Raw genomic sequence first — 8964 nt, forward strand, 5'->3', positions numbered from 1 at the left:
TTGTTTTCGGATTTGTCATTGTGTTTTCTGACTTGTTATTTTGTTTTCAAATTTGTCATTGTGTTTTCTGACTTGTTATAAAGTTTTCTGAATTGTTGTTGTGCTTTCTGAATTGTTATTTTGTTTTTTAGACTTGCATTTGCATTTGCGTTTGTAATTTGTTATTTTGTTTTCAGAATTGTGATTTGCTTTGCACTTCCCGGTCACCGTAAAGAAGGCAGAAACGCATACTTCAGCGGAGCGAGGGCTTTCGTCGATGGTAAAGAGATTCGTCCTGAAGAAGGCAACGGAACTACATGACTTATGATCGTCTTGTTGCAGTCTGCAACTGGCGGCATCATGTAAGATAGGTTGATCTTTGTTTGGGAAAGGGAAAAATTAAAGAAAAGAAGAAATGTATGCTTTTGTGTTCTAAATATGGTGGTTATAGGAACTGGATGTTCGTTAATTTTTTCTTTCCATAATGTTTTTGCAACTGTGAAAATTCTTGCCTAATATTTGTGAGAATCCCATTATGTAAAAGTTTAAAGTTTAGGATTATATTTACTCTTGTGGTTCTTTAAGTAATCGTTGAACGTTTATGTAGCTTTCTTTAGTTTCTATCAATACCAGAGGTATTCGTGATCTTTTGAAGAGGAAAGCTTTATTTTTGTATTGCAAAGGGAAAAGTGTAGATTTTTGTTTAATTCAGGAAACGCACGCATGTTCTTCGGCTGCTGTGTTTTGGAAAAAATCAGTGGGGAAAAGAGATTTGGTTATCATATGGCAGCAACCGCTCAGCGGGGGTAGCTATTTTACAAGATAAATTGACAGGGCAAATATTAAACTACGAAAAAGATGATTGTGGTAGATGGATATGCTTGTGTTAGATAAGGATAACGAACAATTTGTAGTAGTCAATTGTTATGCCACTAATAACAAAGTGAACAATTAAATACTTTTTTCAAATATTGAATCAAGGATTCAGCATTTTATTTCCATATATCCTTCAGCCCAAGTTGACAGATGGCCTCCTAAAAAGAAGGCCCTTCTAGTGAACTGGATATTGTATGTTTAAGATTGGGTCTTATTGATGTGTGGCGATGTAAAAATCCAGACAGGGCAGAATATACATGGAGTAATAAGGACTCATCTCTTCATTCTCGTATCGACTATTGGTTAGTGTCTAATGATTTAACTAATAATGTGACATCTGTATTGATAGAACCTTGCATAATGATGGATCAAAAAGGAATATTTATAAAAATAAATATGGTACAAGAAAAATCAGTCAAAAAACATAGCAGCTGTTGGAAATTAAATAACAAGTTGCTTAAAAATGAATGTTTAAAGGAAAAAAATAAAGGTATTATTGAAAAATATAGAACAATTGCAGATTTAGAAAAATCATATGGAAAGTATTGGGAATTAATGAAGTTTGATATTAGAACGGCATTTATTAATCAAGGAAAATTGGAAACTAAAACTAAAAATATTAAGGAAAAATCAATTATTGAGGATATTTTTAATTAGTGTAAAAAGAAAAAGGAATCTTTGACTGATTGTGAGTTACAAAAATTAGATTTATTGCAAATTGAATTAGATAAGATCTAAAGGGTTGATAGAGTTTATGAAGAATAGATAAAGTCCTTGGAATGTATTTCCTAATTATATATTTAATACTCTTGGAGGTATAGACTTTTTGTTGAAATGTAATTTTTCTGTTCACAAAATTGCTGTTAAATTGGCCGGTTTTCACAGACAAGCCCTGTTAGCATGGAAATTGATGTATAAGCACAACTATTTCATATGGAATAACAAGGACATATTATTTAAAAACAAATCTTTATTCTATCGTACTTGGTTCAAGGAAGGTGTTCTTTTAGTAAGGCAGTTAGTTAATTCCCATGGGTACTTGTTGTCCTATACTGAATTTCTTCAGAAATTCCAATTACCAGTTAAACCAAGAGAATTTGCTATTGTTTTTGACACAATTCCAAAGAGTGTGATGTTACATTTAAAAAACTGTATTCCAGAAGAAATCAGTATGGTTAATCCTTGTGGTAACATTTTCATCGAAAATGTCGACGTTTTAAAACAACAGTGTAGCAATAAGTTTATAAGGAATGCTCTTAGTTCTGTGTCCTTACCTTTTTTTGGTCTTCTTTATTTGGTAATATCTCTTGGGTTAAAGCATGGAAACTGCCAAATAAGTTTTGTATCAATAACAAAATTAAGGAAGTGTCTTACAAAATACTTCATAGAATTTATCCTGCTAAGCATGTTTTGGAAAGATTTAAGCTTAATATTTCGTATACCTGTGAATTTTGTGGTCAAGAAAAATAAACTATTTTGCATCTTTTTTTTTCATTGTATTTACTCGAGATTATTTTGGAAGGATTTGGAATTCTATATTAACAGAAAAATGGAGTGTATAGACATTTGTATAGGCCTATTTGATATACTTTTTTATACAGAAAACGAAAATTTGAATAGTAAAGAACAACATATTATACATTTGTTTATTTTGTTAGGAAAATTCCATATACATAAGAAGTGGGCTCAATGTAAACCTAGTTTTGCACATTTTATAAATGACTTTAAATTATATGTAAATCTCTTAGAACAAACAAAAAACAAAAAAGCATTGAAAACATGTAATGCTCTGAAAGCATTGAACTTTATGTAATTTTCTTCCTTTTTTCTTTTCTTTTTTTTCTCTGGCAACTAATAATGTCAATTTGATAATGTGAATATGTAATTGTCACGAATTCGGTTCATGGACTTCCGTTTATTCACCACCAGATGTCACACTTTCCATTACATTGACTCTCGCAATACCTCATGTTCTTGTGGAATTGAATTAAAAAGCATTTTTAAAAAACAACAACAACAGTCTGGTCAGTACTGACTCGTTTATCGTCCGTTTATTTTCATGAAATGGAACGAGTACAAAGTAGTGATGGCGAGATGAAGCATTGAAGCTTTTCAACCAAGTGGTTCACAAAAGGGTTCATTTCTCGAGGCTTCATTTGCTCACAATACCACCTGGTGGCCAAAGAGTATAAAACAAGCAGATACATTACAGAGGTCCTGATGTGATTTGTGATACACTGCATGTTGTGCCAATTAAGGCTTAGGAATAACGGTGAAGAAAAAAATCAATTTCCACATAGACTAATCTATTTATATGAATATAATGTGTATTTTCTATTGGTATATAATGATTGGATAACATAACTGTGTAATAAACGCATTGGTTTGAAATTAATGGGGTTATCAAATGTGTGTAAATCAAGTCTTTGCTCATAATAGGCAGGAGTGGCAATATTATTAGTCTAAAACTGGAAAGTGGCTGGGTTTAACAGGGAAGAAGAGTATGAATTTACAAGATTTGAACCGCTTCCTGAATAAAGCATACAAGCCTCGATGCACAGTGTTGGGGAAAGTTACTTTTAAAAGTAATGCATTACAATATTGCATTACTCCCTAAAAAAGTAACTAATTACGTTACTTGGTTACTTTTTATGGAAAGCAATGCGTTATATTACTTTTGCGTTACTTTCATGTTACTTTTTAAATATGAGCAGGGCTTGATTGATTTTAATATAAAAGTTCTATTTATAGCAAATGTAAAAGCCCTTTCACACCAAAAAGTGTAATGAATAAACCTCAGGCTGAAGCAAAAGTAAATTCACGTCTGTATGTAACAGGTAGTATTTAATAGTATTAATTACACTACCCAGCAGGCATTAACATTAAGACAAAGTTAATACGGTCATAATTCTGTTCAATATGCAAAGCCATATTTCATTTTGTTCAATCATTTGTTTAATGTAAAGTAATTTCGTTTTAACATTAATTGTGTTTGGAAGAGGTGGAAATGTAATGGGGAAATTGTCAATTAATCAATTGGTTTATTATGTTGTGTTTATTACAAGGTAGTTCGAATAGGCGGTGATTGACAAAAGAGGCCTGATCCATTAGTCTGGGATCAACCGCTAATGTCTCGACTCATTTTCTCTTCTCCCAATATGGGGACAGGAGACTTGTCAGTCAATAAATGGGAAAACAAAGTAACTGGCATTACTTTTTTGAAAAAGTAACTCAGATATTTTCTTGTAAATTAAAAAAAGTAATACGTTACTTTATAATTGACAAAAGTAATCCGATAACGTAACTCGCGTTACTTGTAATGAGTTTCCCCCAACACTGTCGATGCGCGCTTCACTGAAGCTGCTGGTGTTGTGCCGAGAAAAGCACCCGTCGCGGGAACGCGTTTTTGAAGACGATAGCCTTACAACGAAACCATAAGGTCGCGGAGGATAGGCCTGCCCTACATCCCATGCATCCTTCAAATTCAGCTGAATGAAGAACGCGAAACGAAGGGTGATTCTCAATATCCTCGCTCCTCTGCCCTCCATCCTATGACCCGGAAACCGATCGAGGAGCTATGAGCGAGGATACACGGGTGTTTTTCATCGAAAAACCTGACGCACGTATACATCCTCCCCCTTCACATCTGTTGTAATCATTTTAATTTATATTTTACCTTTGCAGTTTAAATAAACCATACATGTCATATATTTCAAACGGCATCTTGCTTTATTAATATTTATTAACAAACTTTAACAACATAAGGGCAGATCCCTTTAGCGCAGCTGATGATGCTTTGAAGTGACGCTAAAGGGAGCGAGGGCATATCATTTCACTTGATTCACCTCCTCCGTCCTCCCGTCTTTTCCTTGCGTCCTTCCAAGAATCCTAGCGATTGAGACGGCCTTCAGCGACGTTTGATGACGTGGCAGCCGAGATATGCTGCCTTCCGTTTGAGAAGCATCCAAAAAAGAAGAAGCTGCCATCACTAACTCTGGGGCAAGCGGCAACCTCCCGCTCTCTCTCGTGAAGCCAACAAGGAAGTGACTTAAACTGTAATTCATCATCTGGCCGCTAGAGGCTGGCTGCAAAAGGGAGTCAATCCCATAGACTCCCCATGTTAAAATGCCCAACTTTACAGCAGAAAAAAACGTTTACAATCTGGTTCAAAAAATTATTTCGGTCTATATAGCCAATTTTGCCCTTCATGACAACTGTGAGGTGGGTGAATTTTTTTTATAACTCATCCGTTGAAATTATATTAAGCCTTAAAATTCTGCATAATTAAGGGCGTGGCCATTTGAGTGACAGGTGGATTGCCGCTGCTGACTGCCTTCGAGCTAGGTGGGCGTGGTTTCAGCAACCTGCTCCCGCCTCTGCCCATTTTCGATTATCCGGGAGTGACGCGCGGTGACGCGCTGCAAAGACGCCGACGGCTGGCTCCGCCCACTTTGGGCTTCAGAAAGGCTCTTCGGAATTCTACAGGTGACGTCACGGACACTACGTCCATGTTTTTATACAGTCTATGCTCTGGGGCTGGGCGGACAGGAGGAATAGGCCGTTTCTTTCTTTGGTGAGACTTTTTCTGTTGAGTGTCTAGTTCTTGATTTTACAGTTGGTAAAGCTAGTGTTTATGTCTGTGTGGCATTATGCTTTCGAGTAGAAATAATGACGCTGTTTTTACAAATGTGGTTATGCAACACCGTCTATTGTCACATATGAAATTTCACAAGATACACTTTCAAAACTCTTCATAAGTGTTTATATTCATAAATAATTTTCGACGGCTAAAAACTATTCGATGGTTTGTTTTTTGGACCTTTTGGTTTTAATTTTGTGGGGACTTTTTCCGAATTCAAAATGAAAGTGAAAGTATTCACTGCTTGGTAAATATGGTAAAAATAGAAAAAAAAATGTAAAGTCTGTGAAAACAAATCTGCATCGGTAATCCTTTTGATCTTTTATTTAAAAAAAACAAAACAATAATCTAACCTTTCATTGGAGAAAAGGGTGAAAATATCATTATGAAATAAATATTTTGTTTTAATACACATTGGCCACAATTAATCATACCCTTTATTCAATACTTTTTGCAACCTCCGTTCGTCTTCACTCATAAAAGCGTTTCGAGAACATCTGACAAGAGATCAGAGACATTCCTTCATCCAGGCCCTTCTGATTTCCAGGTCAATGTTAGTGCTTTTTTGAATGAGAGCATTTTCTTTTCTTGATTTTTCTTGAAACCCTCGAAACAACATGTAATGATGTAGGTGCATTTTGATAAATTTGTTTGAGGCTTTCTGACCTTGAGACTCAACTATTTTCCTACTATCAACTATTTTTCAAACTATCCTCCTCACGTTGCTTTAAGACAATAAATATGCATCCTCTTCCAGGCAAATTTGTAACATGTTTAGTTGATTGGAATTTTTTAATTATTGCCCCGATGGTGGAAATGAGAATTTTCAACACTTTAGCTTTTTTCTTACAGTTACTTTCTAATATGTGAAGTTCAACAATGTTTTGATGCACATCAGAAATATATTCTTTGATTTTACTCATTGTGATCAATGATTAATGGAATTTGGCCTTTGTGTTCCCTCATATTTATATTCTTGTGAAACAGGAAGCCATGGCTGGATAATTTCATGTTCCCTGTCACCCTGGTGTGATAAAAAAAAAATGCAAATAGGAATATATTTCAGAGATATTTTAATCATAAGAATTTCTAGGGGTACCAATAATTGTGGTCATTGTGTAGGCTACTAGAGAAAATTATTTCATAATGTGGCCCCCCCCCCCCTCACTTTTTTTACGTCTATTGAACGTTAGATTATTATTATTTTCTCTTTTTGACATTTTTGAATAAAAGATCAAATTGATAAACAATGCAGACTTATTTTCACAGCCTTCTTTGATCATTTATTTACCAAGGGTGTAAATAATTTAATTATTTCGGTCTATATAGCCAATTTTGTCCTTCATGACAACTGTAAGGTGGGTGAATTTTTTTTATAACTCATCCGTTTAAATTATATTAAGCCTTAAAATTCTGCATAATTAAGGGCGTGGCCATTTGAGTGACAGGTGGATTGCCGCTGCTGACTGCCTTCGAGCTAGGTGGGCGTGGTTTCAGCAACCTGCTCCCGCCTCTGCCCATTTTCGATTATCCGGGAGTGACGCGCTGCAAAGACGCCAACGGCTGGCTCCGCCCACTTTGGGCTTCATAAAGGCTCTTCGGAATTCTACAGGTGACGTCACGGACACTACGTCCATGTTTTTATACAGAATATGCTCTGGGGCTGGGCGGACAGGAGGAATAGGCCGTTTCTTTCTTTGGTGAGACTTTTTTTTCTGTTGAGTGTCTAGTTCTTGATTTTACAGTTGGTAAAGCTAGTGTTTATGTCTGTGTGGCATTATGCTTTCGAGTAGAAATAATGACGCTGTTTTTGAAAATGTGGTTATGCAACACCGTCTATTGTCACATATGAAATTTCACAAGATACACTTTCAAAACTCTTCATAAGTGTTTATATTCATAAATAATTTTCGAAGGCTAAAAACTATTCGATGGTTTGTTTTTTGGACCTTTTGGTTTTAATTTTGTGGGGACTTTTTCCGAATTCAAAATGAAAGTGAAAGTATTCACTGCTTGGTAAATATGGTAAAAATAGAAAAAATTTTTTAAAGTCTGTGAAAACAAATCTGCATCGGTAATCCTTTTGATCTTTTATAAAAAAAAAAAAAAAACAATAATCTAACCTTTCATTGGAGAAAAGGGTGAAAATATCATTATGAAATAAATATTTTGTGGGGCTGGGCGGACAGGAGGAATAGGCCGTTTCTTTCTTTGGTGAGACTTTTTCTGTTGAGTGTCTAGTTCTTGATTTTACAGTTGGTAAAGCTAGTGTTTATGTCTGTGTGGCATTATGCTTTCGAGTAGAAATAATGACGCTGTTTTTACAAATGTGGTTATGCAACACCGTCTATTGTCACATATGAAATTTCACAAGATACACTTTCAAAACTCTTCATAAGTGTTTATATTCATAAATAATTTTCGACGGCTAAAAACTATTCGATGGTTTGTTTTGTGGACCTTTTGGTTTTAATTTTGTGGGGACTTTTTCCGAATTCAAAATGAAAGTGAAAGTATTCACTGCTTGGTAAATATGGTAAAAATAGAAAAAAAAATGTAAAGTCTGTGAAAACAAATCTGCATCGGTAATCCTTTTGATCTTTTATTTAAAAAAAACAAAACAATAATCTAACCTTTCATTGGAGAAAAGGGTGAAAATATCATTATGAAATAAATATTTTGTTTTAATACACATTGGCCACAATTAATCATACCCTTTATTCAATACTTTTTGCAACCTCCGTTCGTCTTCACTCATAAAAGCGTTTCGAGAACATCTGACAAGAGATCAGAGACATTCCTTCATCCAGGCCCTTCTGATTTCCAGGTCAATGTTAGTGCTTTTTTGAATGAGAGCATTTTCTTTTCTTGATTTTTCTTGAAACCCTCGAAACAACATGTAATGATGTAGGTGCATTTTGATAAATTTGTTTGAGGCTTTCTGACCTTGAGACTCAACTATTTTCCTACTATCAACTATTTTTCAAACTATCCTCCTCACGTTGCTTTAAGACAATAAATATGCATCCTCTTCCAGGCAAATTTGTAACATGTTTAGTTGATTGGAATTTTTTAATTATTGCCCCGATGGTGGAAATGAGAATTTTCAACACTTTAGCTTTTTTCTTACAGTTACTTTCTAATATGTGAAGTTCAACAATGTTTTGATGCACATCAGAAATATATTCTTTGATTTTACTCATTGTGATCAATGATTAATGGAATTTGGCCTTTGTGTTCCCTCATATTTATATTCTTGTGAAACAGGAAGCCATGGCTGGATAATTTCATGTTCCCTGTCACCCTGGTGTGATAAAAAAAAAATGCAAATAGGAATATATTTCAGAGATATTTTAATCATAAGAATTTCTAGGGGTACCAATAATTGTGGTCATTGTGTAGGCTACTAGAGAAAATTATTTCATAATGTGGACCCCCCCCCCCTCACCCTTTTTACTTCTATGTAACGT

General features: G+C 34.7%; 1 protein-coding gene across 4 annotated transcripts in view; it reads left to right on the forward strand.

Moving 5' to 3' along the window:
- The first annotated feature begins 5368 nt into the window (after nt 1-5368).
- The window catches only part of LOC107549334 (tumor necrosis factor receptor superfamily member 14), an 11485-nt gene continuing 7889 nt past the window's right edge, over nt 5369-8964 (forward strand). For 2 of the 4 annotated variants that reach the window (XM_016230404.1, XM_016230384.1), the window contains exon 1: nt 7667-7708. The gene's annotated coding sequence lies outside the window, so the exon portion shown is untranslated. Of the gene's footprint in view, nt 5429-7115; nt 7195-7666; nt 7709-8964 lie in introns of those variants that run through there. The other 2 variants (XM_016230391.1, XM_016230398.1) reach the window with 2 other exon arrangements.

This window comes from Sinocyclocheilus grahami, unplaced genomic scaffold (genome assembly GCF_001515645.1).
Source record: "Sinocyclocheilus grahami isolate Dianchi unplaced genomic scaffold, SAMN03320097.WGS_v1.1 scaffold16.1, whole genome shotgun sequence".
Lineage (NCBI taxonomy): Eukaryota > Metazoa > Chordata > Actinopteri > Cypriniformes > Cyprinidae > Sinocyclocheilus > Sinocyclocheilus grahami.